We start from the raw sequence: 16,580 nt of genomic DNA, 5'->3' as shown, positions 1-16,580 counted from the left end.
GCATATTTATACCTGCCTCTGGAAATTTCCACTACATGCATCTGACGAAGTGGGTATTCTCCCTCAAAAGCTTATATTCCAAGATGTCTGTTAGTCTATAAAGTGCCATAGGACTCTTTGCTGCTATTAGGAGTTTTGCCATTAGTTTGAATGGAAGCAGATGGCATCTATATTTCTATTCTAAACATTTTTATTCATTCACTCTAGATACTACTAAACTCTTTACCCTGTCATCCGAACCCAACGTAGATCTAGTCTAGCCTGTGTGAAAGCAACATTTGCCAGGTGGGCTGCCAAGAAATTACACTGTGCAAATAATTGCCCTGGAGGAGGATAGCTCGACAGCAGCCAAATAAGAGCTGGAGAAATGGAAGTAGTCAAAAGGCAAGGTTTCGAGGAGCTCTGCCATAAGTGTCTGATGAAACATATTAGGGAGACATTTAGCAAATGTGACTATGAACACTGATTCGCTGCCAGCTGGCAGGTTTGGAATTACAGCCATAACAATTAGCTGTGATTACTTCCTGATGTTGCTGAGCACAGTGCAAAGATCACCGGCTGAAGTAGCTGCATTCTGTGATATTTGTGGGTGGGCGGCACAAAGAAAGAGTATCCGATCATGGTGTGAACACTAGACACATGTGTTAGGGATAGACAGGTGTGTGTATGGTATGGCAGAGGGAGGAACATTTGTTTACTTCAGTTTATCAAGCCTCTCTCTAGAGATCTAGCTGCAGTACATAATTAAAATACAACTATTATAAACTAAACAAAAACTAAAAGCAAAACAACTAAACTTCCCAACCAGGACCATACTGGCTACAATAGTTAACCCATGATAACGACAACTCTAATCAATTACCATCCACCCTCAACCAACCAGCCTTTACCCCACTCTGCTGACCAAAAACAGAGAGAAAGGCTGGGCTTTGTAACATGTCCAAAAGGTTAATAAATCTGGAGTCCGATCCAGCATGCATCACTGTCCTTGGAAAGACTCCCAGCTACATCAGTGGGTGCTGGATCAGGCTCCTAGACTCTTGTGGATGGAGGCGTGAGAAAATTTCAGAGTCAAAGACCCTTCCCAGAGAATGCTTTGATGCCAGCTCCTCACATTTAAAGTGAACGGGGCTCCATCTGAATTCTCCTACTGATAGCAGCTGCAGTAGTATTGCATAGGGACAGAGGCAGTCTCTAGCTAGCTTGGAATGCCTGCTACCAGCTTCTATTCATAATTACCTATGAGGCTAACCCATTAATTTCCCCTCTAGAATTCAGAACACAGGATGAATCCCTGAAGATCTTTATAACATGAGAAGAGCTGTGCAAATTATTCTGAGCTCCAGACCCACTAAAACTTAGTTCTGGGGTTGAAGTTGAACTTTGGCTTTTACTCACAATATTCAGTGAACATGGGCTGTGGATATTTGTACTGAAGAGCTTGACGATTCCCCTCCCCACAGCCAGTCTCTCTCTATTTACTCAACTTCCCGCCTCCCTCAACAAACCCCAAGACCTTCCTGAAGACATTGGATCTGAGAAGTGGAGGGAAGGGATAGTCTGGAAGGCCAGCCTGGGAGACCTTTTTTTACTTTGTTGACCTCAATCCCCAAACCACGCTTGATTCGTTTACTTTGAATCCTTGTGACTCAAATCATGCATGGATTCCAACGTGTCAAGGTGAGACATTTCAATGTAGCATTTGTGGTCAGCACATGTAACTGCTTTGAGACAAATCATTAGTTTTTAGAGCTGAGTAAATAATTTGTAATGGTTCATTCAATTAACTATCTTTGTATTCATGTAAGAGCCACAATCTGACTGCAGTCTCTTCCAGTTTATTTGCAGTTCATCATTTCCTCTGTCCCGGCATTGGAAATCTCTAAACCAAGTGGTGTTTGCTTAGTTGTGATTAGTCATGTAAGTCACATGATATTGTTTCTGTTCCTTGACAAAATGAATGTAACTCTTATGACCAGGTTTCTGGTGTGAATTCTCATGGAAAGCCTTTTACTAGATCACATGGATGCTCATGAAAAGCAACCATGGTCAAAGTGAATTTATTGAAACATTTCAACCAATATTTACTGAACCACTGCAATAGTTGCTCAGCAATAATTCTTTCATAAACCCTGCAGCACATCAGTTTCTCTGTAACTGTATGATTAAAAGAGGGACCATTGCCTACAGATCTACATCCGAACCATATTAATTGCAGTTCATACAGTCCATTTGGTACCAAGTTTCATTTGCCTGCTTGACAAACTTATGTATTATCATCACATGTTAAAAGGTGTCTCTGGCTGGCATTTGATGTTTTAGAAATGTTAAGAAATTGACAAAAGCTAAACACAGGACTGGTGGGGGGTAATCTGATAGTATGCTATCATTAAATCGAAGTGCTTTCTCTGAGTAACACCACCTCATGCTTAGGATACCAAGAAGAACATTTTCAAGAGGAGATACTTTGTTGTGCAGTTAGTAGAATAAAGGCTTCTCTAATGCCTTTATCAACTGTGATATATAACACGTGGCACTACTTTAGTTCTTTATGGTAATATATACTTATAAAGGAATTATTGTTTCTTGGGTTGTTGATTGCAGCTGTATGGTAATATAATGTGGGTTTAGTTAGCACCCAATGTTCTGTGGAAGTGTTCTATTGCCTCTATAAAAGGATAGAAATCAGCAGGCTAACGATCGTAATTGCAGTTCATAGTTCCATAGGTTAAAACCCACTTGCACAGATTTAAAAAAAAAAAAAAAAGGTTAGTTAACTATGTGATGAACTGAATTCTGCTCTCAGTTACACTGAAGTCAAAAACAGTTGTACCAGTGGGTCAGATTGTCCCCGACACGGTAACACCCAGGAAGGGTGAAGATAACTCTGCATGGGTCCCTGTAGTGGGGCCGGTATCCTGCTCCTGAGAGAAAAGGCTAGGCTGATTGGGGAAGCAGCCACAGCTGGGGCCACGCCCCAATCAGGCCACACCTGGTCCTGTTATAAGGGCTCAGGGAGGAGCTGAGTCAAAACAGGTACTGGGGTTGCAAAGGTGCAGCCCGGGGATAGACAAAGGTGGCAGGTCCTAATCCTTTGCCAATGATGATTACAGACTGCAGTCTGCCCCAGTGAGCAGGGGCTAGATGACGACTGGCAGTAGCCATTGAGGCAAGGTGGGTTTAGAGAGTTAGGGGTTTCCCTGGAAGGAGAGACCCAGAGTGTGGTGATACTGTTGGGGCAGAACCTTGAGGTAAAGGGCACTGGGGTCCTGGGAGGGACACAGGGCCTGAGGCAGGTGAGACAACAACCAGCGGAGGGTGCTCTGGAGCTGGACGTGAGCTAATTCCCTGGATGACCAGCAGGAGGCACCGCACCGGTGAGCCTTACCTCACTACAGTCCCTCCGCAAAGTTTTCTTTGTGTTATCTCACTGAGGGGAGACAGATCATGGGCTTTGCCCTACCCATGGAAGAACATAAAGGTCTGGCCTATAAATCTTGTGGCTGTATGTGGACGCACAGGACTCAGTATCACAGGGACTTAGTATCATGCATGGGCTCTTGACCTCCTGTGGCTTTCCCAAGGGCCACCTCTGGGCACAGCAGCCCCTAGAACTCTCAAGAATCTGTAAGAAGGTGCTGAAAAGTAATGAGGTGCTCATCTCTGGGTGCCCAGTTCACCCATCCTCCAGCCCACTCCTCCACGTAGATCCCTGGACCTGCTAAGAGCTTTCTCTAGTGCTCAGGAGAAGGGAAAAAAGCTGATCCACTTGTGGGGAGGCCTTTTTGTCCATCCCAGGAGCACAATTAGGTCCGGTGAGCACAATTTGACCCAGCATCTATAAAATCAGACATGCTAAGAAAGGCTTACCCACTTGAATGGCCACATTTGCTATTCAAAGAAAAGAAGACAGGAAACTAAAAGGATCTATTTGGTACTGCTTAAAAAAAGGAGAGAGAGATGAGGAGGATTGTCAGTTAGATGTGTTCAATGTCCCAGGGAAAACGGAGTAAACTGAACAGTTAGTCAGAACTGGGAGTAATTCTTGGTCAGTGTCACAGTCCAACAATAAAGACCACATTTTTTCCATGCTGCTTAAGTCCATCCTGGCTTCTATCAGTGACTCTCTCTAGACCTGCCCTCCTTTGCATTTTCCCAGTGTCAGTGTCGACCTTCAAGCAGACATCACCTTCTGAACAACCATCTTTTGTACAGGCTGCAGTACCTTGGTGCACAATCTACCTTGTACAGTAGATGAATTGGAAAGTCACGGGGATTGAGGGATTGCTACGAATATAGACTAGGTGAAGTCAGAATGATTTGATTAGTCAGTTATCAAAAGGAAGAAGGCTAGGGAGTCAGGAAGTGGGCATTAGGATCCTGGATCTGCACAGACTTCTTGTGAGCTTAGCTAAATTGCTTAGATCAAACTTTCGTGCTTAAAGTTAGACGCACATTCATATTTAGGCACCCAAAAAAAAGTGGCGTGACTTTTTAGGGTTGAGCATGCACTACTCCCATTGTCTTTAATGGAACTACCATAAGAAAGTAAGGATTAATCCTGCGGATCCAGCATTGGATATTAGGTCTGTACAAAAATACAAAGAGAATAAAGCTTGCCTGCTCTGTGTTTTCAGGGTAACACCTCAGGTTCCCTGCTATCTCTGTTCTAAATAGAGAATAATGACAGTACTCTCTCCAGCTTGGTTTGGTCACTACTGTAAAAGCTGACCATGGTACAGAAGAACTTCATAATGAATAGAAGACCTTCATTAAGTAAAGTTATACATTTTATGACCAGCCAGTAGTGTACATAGATAGACTGTATAAGGAAAAAAATATATTTGTCCAAGCCCTGTATTTCAGGTTTGGAATTTCCATCTCTTTTCATCGGTCAGCAAAACAGGCTAAACAGAAACAGAAGCCTATGGCATCGTTGTACAGCTGTCGGTTTGGTTTGGAACTCCCAACATCGAGATGTGTAATCCAATCTTGGGAGTGAACTCCTCTGCAGTGCAAACGGAGCCCATTCTGCATTTTAATATTTAATGTAATGTTTGGACCACAATCATTTTGGCAGTGCTTAGATTATAGAGGTCAGATTTAATACAATTATTTAATATAAAATTATTACTAAACTATATAAACATCTTTAAAAACTCCCTATGTACTAATCCTAAAAATATCCGTTCACTAACCTTTTGGGGACACAGCCTGGCCCACTTGACGGAGTACTGACCTGATAATCTCTTTCAAGTTCTGTCACTGGAAAGTACTTTGGCTAGAGCTCCATCACAGCTTAGTTCTAGCAATGGAGGACATCCACCTTAATATCTATGGATCACATTGACCCCTCAAGTTAAACAGATTGAGTCTTCCAGGGAGAGGGTCAATCGAAGGACACTGCCTCCTCCATGGAATCATTTCCCCCCTTCCAGATTGGGCTTTATGCTGTTGGAAAGGGTGAGCTAGGAGGAGTCTGGGCCAAGGAATGGTTGCTCTTTAAGGCATCATTTTCTTCCCAACTCCATGGCCCTTTAGAATGGAAGTAAATGCCTAACTATCACCATTAATTTACCCAACTTTCCCCTCCATGATGGAGAGTCCTTGGCAAAAGGACTCCTGCAGGACCCAAAAGGCACAGTGGAAGCACATAACTTCTACACTGATGGTGCTTTGCCTTCCAGAGTCCCACATTCTACATGGGGGAGAAGGGGAGGGACAGGAGAAAACTTCCTGCTACTTACTTGGGAGCAAACCACAGCCACATGTGGACAGTGCAGTGAATGTGTTTGGTTTCCACACATTGGAGAGAAGACTGATTGGAATATTTGTCCGTGTCGATTTATCTAATCTGAAAGCTCTTCAATTCTCTTCTCTCCTCCCCATCCCACTTCCCTGCCACACTCCAACAGAAAAATGAGTCCCTTGTAGAATTTCCTGTCCACTGTGCAAAAAGTTTTGCCACTGACTTATATAAGGAGCAAAATCAGACCTTGGGTAAGAAATAAAATATGACTTAAAACTATTAATTATAGCTGGATACAATGAAAGCCTGATTTCCTACAATCACTTTAGAGGCCTACACAGAGTTTCTCAGACCTGGAAAACTGAATATATCAGGGATTACACTGCCTGACATAAGACAGCAAAATGGGACAAAGGAGTCATTTACCATGCACAACAAAACTTTAGTGGGCATACCTGACATTTTCTATTTAATTAGAAGAGCATTTCTGAACCCAGAGTAGAGAGATCAGACTTAGAGGCATTCAAGCAACTTTGTCCACCTAATTTACCTCTCCACCGATGGGAGCTGTCATTTTTAGCATCATTCACTGCAGCCCCCAAATCTTGTCCCCACTTCCCACAGCTGCCGAGAAGCTACTCTGGGTTGTAACAGCATGCGCACTGACCTGGTCACACTCTGAAGGTATTCCTGGAAGCACTACCTCTGGAGGCCTAACAGAAAGATGTCTGCTCCCCACCTCTTCATAAGGTAAGAATTTAGTGATGCAGAGGGGTTCTTGCGCTGAGGATGGAATATATTTCCAGACCTTACCCATCTCTACCACTGGTGCATCTGAAATACTGACCCCACTGTACACAATACTCTGCTCCAGTGAGTAATCATTTCTCTGACAGCTCCTATTCTGCAAGCCCAAGAAATTGCGTGTAGTCAGAGAGAGGAAAGAAAGTCATTTGCATACCGATCATACACTTTGTAATTGCCTGCTGTTCATCCTAATGAGATTTTGCCAGACTCATTAGAATAATTCCATGCCTCTTAATACCCAGTGGGATTGCTTTATTATTTGATAAAGCCCAACAGTTGGCATGTAGCACTGCGTCATTTTGTTCAGCTCCTTCAAATCTCTGAAAGCTGCCAAACAAAGGCTGTGAACAAGCACGTTTGTCTCCCCCTTTCTCTCGGGATGTCTAATACTGACAGTGACTCGCAGTTGTCACAGTCAAACAGATCTCTTTATCAGCCACACTTTCACTAGTTTCTTAAAGCTGCAGGTATTCATTCACTCAGGGCTGCCTTGTCTGTGTGTGGCTGGAAATTAGAAACTCCTGCACCCAGCATGTACCTACTCCCTGTCAAAGGTCTATGAGCTGCCACCTCCCATGAAGGGTAAAGAGCAGAAGCATTTCCATACAATGCAATATTTCTATTGCTAATATTCATTTATGCCTTCCTGCCTTGTGTTTTGTTCCCCCTTTCATCAAATCATGCCTGAAATCAGGCCCAATTTTGTAATGAACTCTGCATAGGCAGATACTGGTTCCCATACAGAGCTCTTTGCAGGATCAAGACCTAAGATGATATGCCGTTCAAGCAAGCACTGTGTGTATTGTACTGATTTTAAAAAAAAATCACATGTTCAAATGTATTTATGTTTTACTTGCCCTTCTTGCTGACTGAAAGAGACACACAGACAACAGGAAAGTTTACTTACTAACTGACCATATAGAGAAAAACATTGATACTGACGAAAAACTGGTCCACTGTTTGAAATTTCAATGAAAGGGGATGACAAATTTTGGACAAAACGTTACACAGTGTTCTTTGCAGTTTTTCATCCTCATTTACGGCCTAGAGGCAGAGTGCTGTCAATTGCACTAATTAAACAAATTTGGAAAAGAATACAGAAATATGTTTCTCTAGTCTTTTAGCTATAATAATTGTATGTGTTTCAAAGGTAATACAAGACTATAATAGACTTAGGTGTTTTCTGTAGCAACATGAGGTAAAAGACCCAGCAAGAAGTGTGATTTTTAAATTGACAGGGTCCCTTTAAAGCAAATCCAGCCTGGATGACATTTGCTTTGGGACTCTGCTCTTACAAATGGACTCTGTAAGTGATCAAAGTAAACACCCACTTTAATCTCAGATCAATCTCCATTTCCTCCTACTTCCTGTCCCTTCCCTTCCAAGACAACAGTATTATAGACAATTTAAATCACACACACACACACAGGGCAATGGCAAAGGCAATAAACCCAGCATAGTAATTATTCTCACATCACACTAGCATTTACAGAAACAAAGAAAGAACAATGAACACTCCTAGCCTGACACTGGTCATTTAATTTTCTCATGCTATGTAATGTTAAACTGGCTAATGCTACCATGGGAATCATAGAATCATAGAATCATAGAATCATAGAATATCAGGGTTGGAAGGGACCCCAGAAGGTCATCTAGTCCAACCCCCTGCTCAAAGCAGGACCAAGTCCCAGTTAAATCATCCCAGCCAGGGCTTTGTCAAGCCTGACCTTAAAAACCTCTAAGGAAGGAGATTCTACTAGCAACAATTAAGCATTTATATGAGGAAGTCGGCATCAGTGCTTCAGCATTATCATTAGCATCAGGGTAACTCACTGTTCATGCTGATGGTGATAACTAAGTGCAACAGAAGTGGTGGAACTGAAGACAGATTAAACACAGGTGTGTGTTGACTATTGTAGATTGTTTCTCAGCTGATCTTATTCCTCCCTGAGATCTGGTTGCAGGAGACATGCAGCTTATTGAGGGCTCATGGAAAGCCAACTTGTTGGTCAATGGTAGGAATTATGGAAGAGTAGAGGAGATGTACCGCTTGGTGTTAATGTAACTAAAAATAACTTTTTATTTCCCTGCTTTTGCGTCAGGTGTCAACCTTAACAATTTCACAAAAAGCTCTTTTTTGGCTGCATAACATCAGATGCAGAAGAGACCTTGGTTTTGTACTATATATGTGTTCATCACTACATGAGTCCACATCTGGCTTCAGTATCTGATAAATTCACATTGTTCCCTGCTGTATCGTCTCTTTTTAGCAGTCATGGGCAAATCATTATCAAAACCTTGTCCAAATTAACTGAGGATCTGTGCCCCCCCCCCCATCTTACATTGGGGATTGTTTTGTTTCAGATAGAACTCCACCTCAAACTTTTGCCCACCTACGGAGGCAAACTCAACACAAGCTTTTAGAGAGAGACTGAAATGTCTGGCTAAGGTTTAATTTTTACTTCCATTTCCTGACTGGGACCTCTGAAGTAACAAAGTCAGTGGTATTTCTGGCCACCCTCAGACTGATATGGGAAAAGGGGGCCTCCAGTGTCCACTGGAGACAGAGAGAGACAAAGACAGATAGAAGGAGACTAGTGGCCACTTAGGAAAAATACCAGAAAGGCAGTGAATCCACTTAGTTGGAAATGTCAGGATAGCAGGTCAGCAGGCCTCCCCTTCAAGAGGGCATCCTTAGGTAAAGGGAATCTGATAGGAACAGATCTAGTAGAGGTGAGAGGGAGGTGCTAGCAGGAAAGGTCACTGACATTCAGGCACCAAAATTCCATTCTCTTCCCATCTCCCCTATAGATATCCATAGTTCTCTGGTGGCCTAGGACTAGATAAGAAAACTTAAGTGTTAATGGCAGAAAACATGGGCAGATATCAACAAGCTCCTGCACAGGGAATTCTTTCTTTCTGCCTGTGGAAAAAGCAAAATGATCCACCTCTGTCCAACCATAGCATCTGCTAAATAATGTCCCACTGAACTATTCGGGCTGTGAATGGTCTTTTTAGCCCAGAATGCTTCCACTCAACTCCATAAACCAGCACCTCTCACAGTGAAACACTATCGTCAACCTGCTTCTCAGAGAAAATCACTTGCATCCAAGGCCCACTATCTCAAATACCTTCTCATTCTGAATTCAGCCCCTTCACATAACAAGAGGTCCTAGAAGCACTGCAGGAAAGCCAAGCCACTTCCTGCAGCTCTGAACCATTCCTTTCATGACTAGAGAAAGAGTCCAGAGTATCTGAGCTGCCTACATATGAGATTTTCAACACCTTCTTTAAGAAATCTATGATCTATCCAAGCTTGTTGTTATTTAGAAACCATCACCTGATTCAAGCAACCTCCCCAAATATGGCTCAGTATCTAAATTTCCCAATCCTAAGTAAGCTAAGTGAACTTTCACAAGGGTTACCTCCATCTTGATACTGCCATCCTTTACTCCTTCCAGTTAGGCATCTAATCGGGGCATGGAATGGAATTGGCACTGACACCAATGGGTAGTATCTTCTTGGCTGTGGGTCGTATTCATATGGCTGGATGTCTCCATGACATTTGTTAGAGCAGACTGTGAAATCATTTTATCCCACCTTAGAGACAGTTGGTATGTGTTAGTGGACTTGTGCTGAGATGGTTTCACTTACAGACAGCTAAATAGGGGCCCTAACCAATATTCCAAATTTCTATACATCCAGACTTTGAATCCTCTCATAGTCATTGTATTCCACTTGTTTTCACTGAGACTGTCACTCTAGCTCTGATCCGCAGCATCAGATGCAAATGGTTCTTGGAGAGAAAAATGGTGCATTACACTTATACCAGCACACAGTATACTGAAGAAAGTCCACTCATGAGATGTATCCAATGTTACCTAATTATCATACTCAGAGATGTTGTGGAATTATTTAGCCTCAATTAATGATTAAAAATACATGATACTTTTGGTAGCTACAGTACAACTCAGTTGTTATATAGCTGAAATTATATGAGCTATTAAAGGGTAATTATAATCAGCAAGAGAGTGAGTTGTGGAAAAGGAAATGTGAAAAGGCAGCAACACTGTTGATAATACATTGTATCTGTCTCAATAGTCTCAATAGGCCTTTTAGCTAGAGATAAGCAGAATTAAAATGCAGCTTTCATTCCCTGTAAAGACCAAACACCGGACTCCCCAACCACTGTGTGCTTGTGGGGGGGCAAAGCAGGGCAGTGCTCTGGGATTTCTAGGTGAGAGGGGGCAAGGAGTACTCAAAGCACTTAGAGCTTGGGCTGGGAGGGGAGGGGAGAGGAAATGCAGAAAGTCTTCAGAACTTAATTGTCTTTGATCTACTTTTCACTCATTTCTAACCCACTTTCTCTCTCTAGTCACTGCATGCTGGTGAAAGGGGAATTTTATAACTAGAGGTGTTCATAACATCCCCAAAGGCTGAGACTGTACTTGTAAGAGGATCTAATTTCTGTCACACTGAGTGTTTATCCCCTGGCAGCTGTATTAACATGGGGGGCGGGGGGAAGAAAAACAAAACCCCTTTCATGACTGTATAAAAGGGAAGATTTTTATCTGTGTGTCATCACATGCATTTTGGAGCCCTGGAAAGTTTCCTGTGCCACATAAAAGGGAACTTATTTTTTCCCCGCATGTGAATCTGCTTCTCCACTCTTCATGCTGTTTGTTCACTGATGCGGTCAGTAATACATATCCAGCCTCCAGAGGGAGAGAGGCAGGCTCAAACCCAACCTCATGTTAAGACATTATCTAGCATGAAAGGTTTTAATAATTCAAAATTCTTGTGTACACTTTCTCCTCAGAAACAGAGGAGGCAAGGCAAGCCCTTCGACAGGCAGTGAGTGGTCAGCATGAGAGAGGGACAGGAGGAGTGTGCTGTTATGAGGTTTGTATTTATTATGGCTTATTTTCCCCATGTACTGTACCTTTCAAGCTGTAGGAACGGATGGCTTATAGCTGCAGGCAGCCATTTTAAGAAGCAGAGTTCAGTGAAGACAGCTACAGGAGAAAGACTCCCTCTCTCTCATGGAGATATTGCTTCTGGTCTTGTTTTGTTCTCAGTCCAAAATAAAGACCATGCTCACACAGTATTTGCTCTGTTTCAAAGTAGCAGCCGTGTTAGTCTGTATTCGCAAAAAGAAAAGGAGGACTTGTGGCACCTTAGAGACTAACATATTTATTTGAGCATAAGCTTTCGTGAGCTACAGCTCACTTCATCGGATGCATTCAGTGGAAAATACAGTGGGGAGATTTATATACATAGAGAACATGAAACAATGGGTGTTACCATACACACTGTAAAGAGAGTGATCACTTAAGGTGAGCTATTACCAGCAGTAGAGCGGTGGGGGGGGGGGGGGGGACCTTTTGTAGTGATAATCAAGGTGGGCCATTTCCAGCAGCTGAGAAGAACGTCTGAGGAACAGCGGGGGGGGGGGGGGATAAACAAGGGGAAATAGTTTTACTTTGTGTAATGACCCATCCACTCCCAGTCTTTATTCAAGCCTAAGTTAATTGTATCCAGTTTGCAAATTAATTCCAATTCAGCAGTCTCTCCTTGGAGTCTGTTTTTGAAGTTTTTTGGTTGAAGAATTGCCACTTTTAGGTCTGTAATCGAGTGACCAAAGAGATTGAAGTGTAATCCGACTGATTTTTGAATGTTATAATTCTTGACGTCTGATTTGTTCCATTTATTCTTTGATGTAGAGACTGTCCAGTTTGGCCAATGTACATGGCAGAGGGGCATTGCTGGCACATGATGGCATATATCACATTGGTAGATGTGCAGGTGAACGAGCCTCTGATAGTGTGGCTGATGTGATTAGGCCCTATGATGGTGTCCCCTGAATAGATATGTGGACACAGTTGGCAACGGGCTTTGTTGCAAGGATAGGTTCCTGGGTTAGTGTTTTTGTTGTGTGGTGTGTGGTTGCTGGTGAGTATTTGCTTCAGGTTGGGGGGCTGTCTGTAAGCAAGGACTGACCTGTCTCCCAAGATCTGTGAGAGTGATGGGTCGTCCTTCAGGATAGGTTGTAGATCCTTGATGATGCGTTGGAGAGGTTTTAGTTGGGGGCTGAAGGTGATGGCTAGTGGCGTTCTGTTATTTTCTTTGTTGGGCCTGTCCTGTAGTAGGTGGCTTCTGGGTACTTTTCTGGCTCTGTCAATCTGTTTCTTCACTTCAGCAGGTGGGTATTGTAGTTGTAAGAATGCTTGATTGAAATCTTGCAGGCGTTTGTCTCTGTCTGAGGGGTTGGAGCAAATGCGGTTGTATCTTAGAGCTTGGCTGTAGATAATGGATCATGTGGTGTGGTCTGGATGAAAGCTGGAGGCATGTAAGTAGGAATAGCAGTCAGTAGATTTCCGGTATAGAGTGGCGTTTATGTGACCATCGCTTATTAGCACCGTAGTGTCCAGGAAGTGGATCTCTTGTGTGGACTGGTCCAGGCTGAGGTTGATGGTGGGATGGAAATTGTTGAAATCATGGTGGAATTCCTCAAGGGCTTCTTTTCCAGGGTCCAGATGATGAAGATGTCATCAATGTAGCGCAAGTAGAGTAGGGGCATTAGGGATGAGAGCTGAGGAAGCATTGTTCTAAGTCAGCCATAAAAATGTTGGCATACGGTGGGGCCATGCGGGTACCCATAGCAGTGCTGCTGATTTGAAGGTATACATTGTCCCCAAATGTGAAATAGTTATGGGCGAGGACAAAGTCACAAAGTTCAGCCACCAGGTTTGCCGTGACATTATCAGGGATACTGTTCCTGACAGCTTGTAGTCCATCTTTATGTGGCATGTTGGTGTAGAGGGCTTCTACATCCATTGTGGCCAGGATGGTGTTTTCAGGAAGATCACCGATGGATTGTAGTTTCCTCAGGAAGTCAGTGGTTTCTCGAAGATAGCTGGGAGTGCTGGTAGCGTAGGGCTTAAGGAGGGAGTCTACATAGCCAAACAATCCTGCTGTCAGGGTGCCAATGCCTGAGATGATGGGGCGTCCAGGATTTCCAGGTTTATGGATCTTGGGTAGCAGATAGAATACCCCAGGTCAGGGTTCTAGGGGTGTGTCTGTGAGGATTTGTTCTTGTGCTTTTTCAGGGAGTTTCTTGAGCAAATGGTGTAGTTTCTTTTGGTAACTCTCAGTGGGATCAGAGGGTAATGGCTTGTAGAAAGTGGTGTTGGAGAGCTGCCTAGCAGCCTGTTGTTCATATTCCGACCTATTCATGATGACGACAGCACCTCCTTTGTCAGCCTTTTTGATTATGATGTCAGAGTTGTTTCTGAGACTGTGGATGGCATTCTGTTCTGCATGGCTGAGGTTATAGGGCAAGAGATGCTGCTTTTCCACAATTTCAGCCCGTGCACGTCGGCGGAAGCACTCTATGTAGAAGTCCAGTCTGTTGTTTCGACCTTCAGGAAGAGTCCACCCAGAATCCTTCTTTTTGTAGTCTTGGTAGGAAAGTCTCTGTGGGTTAGTATGTTGTTCAGAGGTGTGTTGGAAATATTCTTTGAGTCAGAGACGTCGAAAATAGGATTCTAGGTCACCACAGAACTGTATCATGTTCGTGGGGGTGGAGGGGCAGAAGGAGAGGCCCTGAGATAGGACAGATTCTTCTGCTGGGCTAAGAGTATAGTTGGATAGATTAACAATATTGCTGGGTGGGTTAAGGGAACCACTGTTGTGGCCCCTTGTGGCATGTAGTAGTTTAGATAGTTTAGTGTCCTTTTTCTTTTATAGAGAAGCAAAGTGTGTGTTGTAAATGGCTTGTCTAGTTTTTGTAAAGTCCAGCCACGAGGAAGTTTGTGTGGAAGGTTGGTTTTTTATGAGAGTATCCAGTTTTGAGAGCTCATTCTTAATCTTTCCCTGTTTGCTGTAGAGGATGTTGATCAGGTGGTTCCAGAGTTTCTTTGAGAGCGTGTGGCACAAGCTGTCAACATAATCTGTGTGGTATGTAGATTGTAATGGATTTTTTACATGGATTTTTTAAATGGATTTTTAATGAATTTTCAGTCCTTTTGGTATGATGTCCATCTGTTTGCGTTTGGAAAGGAAGATGATGTCTGTCTGTATCTGTGGGTCAAATTCTCATCTCTGTATGAAAAAACCCATAAGAAGGAATAGGTTAAGAACAGCTAATATTAAGCTTTTTTAAAAAAAACCGTTAACCTTTCAGCCCAACACAAAATGGAAATACTCCTGATTCTTCTATTAACACAGGATGAGTTCCCTTCCTATAATGCCCAGGCCCTTCTCCATTCAGCAGATAAAGCATGACAAACTTCCTGCAAAATCCATTTTATAAAATCCTGTATTCATGTCTTTCAGTTACATTCAGAAGGAACAAGTTAAGGCTGAACACAGCCCAGATTGACCGTAGATGTGAGCTTCAAACCCACATGTTTATGGTGGGGCCTATTGGTGTTACAAAATGTGAGGGCTCCTTTCAGGCTGGGTTCAACCATACCTCTCTGTTCTGAGGTAATCCTCCATTGAAACCCTAGTTAAGTTTACTGGGAACATGTACCTCCCCAGTCACAATCACTATAAACCTTTCATTTTTCCCTTGCCGTTTTCAATGATGAGGTAACAACCCGTTTCACTGCCCCTAGCAGCGGTTAACTGGTATTGTCTTTTATTTCTGTGGATAGGCAGAAAGCATGTTTGAAGGAAACTTGTTTACTGGGATTAGGTAACAAACACACTGGGCAAGCAGGGAGGCTCTCTGAGCAAGGCTCCTCCAGGCAGATTCTGCCAGTGAGTGCAATATTCCACAATTATGTTGCTGCTAACTTACAGTTCTCCCAAGCTGCTCTGCAAGATGCGTGCTGCTGCATGTGATAGAGTGCCCACAGGGTAAACAACGTAGAAGTAATATTCTTCTTCTGCATCCTTGATCAGTCTTTAGGGCTCAGTTGTGGCTAGCTGCCTGTGGGTGTGCAGGGAGCACACGCATTTCACACACCTATGCAAGGGGCAGCCACCATCTCAATCCTTCCTCTCTCTGCATATGTCCCTAATACTGACAGCAACCCTATACTCTTTCTATAGCACATGATGGAATAGGGCTACACAAGGGGCAGTACACCCCTCCCTCTCCAATGGCATCAAAAGGCTTCTGGCTGACTCAGCTAGAGCACTGCTGGAGTCTATCACTTGGACAGAGCACCTCTACTGTCTCTCTCTCCCAAGGATGGATCTGGTTTACAAAGCCCAGACAGTGTCCTTCATCTACATGCCTCAGGAAGAGGGAATTTTAAAAAATCCACACACAATTGCAGCCAGGATAGCAGATCTCTCCCAGTTCAGCTTTCCCAAACACTGCTCAGGGAGCAGACAATAACAAGCAGCATTGATTTATTAGTGCAGACGAGGTGGAGAAATAGGAATGTAATAAATGTCGAGAAGACAAGAAATGCACCCATGCCCTCACCCCCTACATACACTTAGCTCAGAAAGGGAGAGGAGATTATCTGCCATGAAACAGCACATTGCTGAAATTCTAATGAACACAAGAAACTAGAGCCAAGTCAAGTAGGTGGTGTTAGAAATGCAAAGTCTGATGTGCATTTATCACATTAAAATGTCAAGCACAAGCCAGCAAGGAATGTCAGGGGAAGGGCAACCTACGTTTTGTAAGATGTATGGTAGGAAAGTTAGAAATTGACTTTTGGTGTGATATGATTACAATAGATGTGTATTACACACACACACACACACACACAAAATATATTAAAAGAACACTAAAGTTGCAAAGTTAGGCTCTCAAAAATTAGGTAAAAGCCAGAATTAAGGTTAGCTATGGGGCCTTAATTCACCCCCACCCCTTGTGCATGTACATCATGACATGGTCTTAAATTACACAATCACAAGCTTGACCCCTTTTGCCCCATCCCCTCTGACTTGTCTCTGTCCCAGTCCTGTCTCTTCCCTGTGCCTGACTCTTTGTCCAAGTCCCATTCTCCTCATTTATCGAGACTCACTCTCCACTCCCCAGGCTTCTCATCCCAGCTCC

The 16,580-nt window shown here is 43.3% G+C and overlaps 2 long non-coding RNA genes across 2 annotated transcripts in view; one reads left to right on the top strand and one right to left on the bottom strand.

The window, feature by feature from the left end:
* LOC114019826 overlaps positions 1-16,580 on the top strand; it is a 182,571-nt gene that overhangs the window by 112,469 nt on the left and 53,522 nt on the right. Inside the window, exons 5-7 of the long non-coding RNA XR_006286776.1 lie at positions 1,272-1,680; positions 6,374-6,499; positions 11,376-11,458. This is a non-coding gene — a long non-coding RNA (uncharacterized LOC114019826). The remainder of the gene's footprint in view (positions 1-1,271; positions 1,681-6,373; positions 6,500-11,375; positions 11,459-16,580) is intronic.
* Positions 14,538-16,580, bottom strand: part of LOC119565768 — a 135,968-nt gene continuing 133,925 nt past the window's right edge. Inside the window, exon 8 of the long non-coding RNA XR_005224652.2 lies at positions 14,538-14,659. This is a non-coding gene — a long non-coding RNA (uncharacterized LOC119565768). The remainder of the gene's footprint in view (positions 14,660-16,580) is intronic.

Source organism: Chelonia mydas, chromosome 1 (genome assembly GCF_015237465.2).
Source record: "Chelonia mydas isolate rCheMyd1 chromosome 1, rCheMyd1.pri.v2, whole genome shotgun sequence".
Classification (NCBI taxonomy): Eukaryota; Metazoa; Chordata; order Testudines; family Cheloniidae; genus Chelonia; species Chelonia mydas.
Note: the sequence above shows the minus strand (reverse complement) of the source record. Positions and strands in the feature narration are given on the sequence as shown.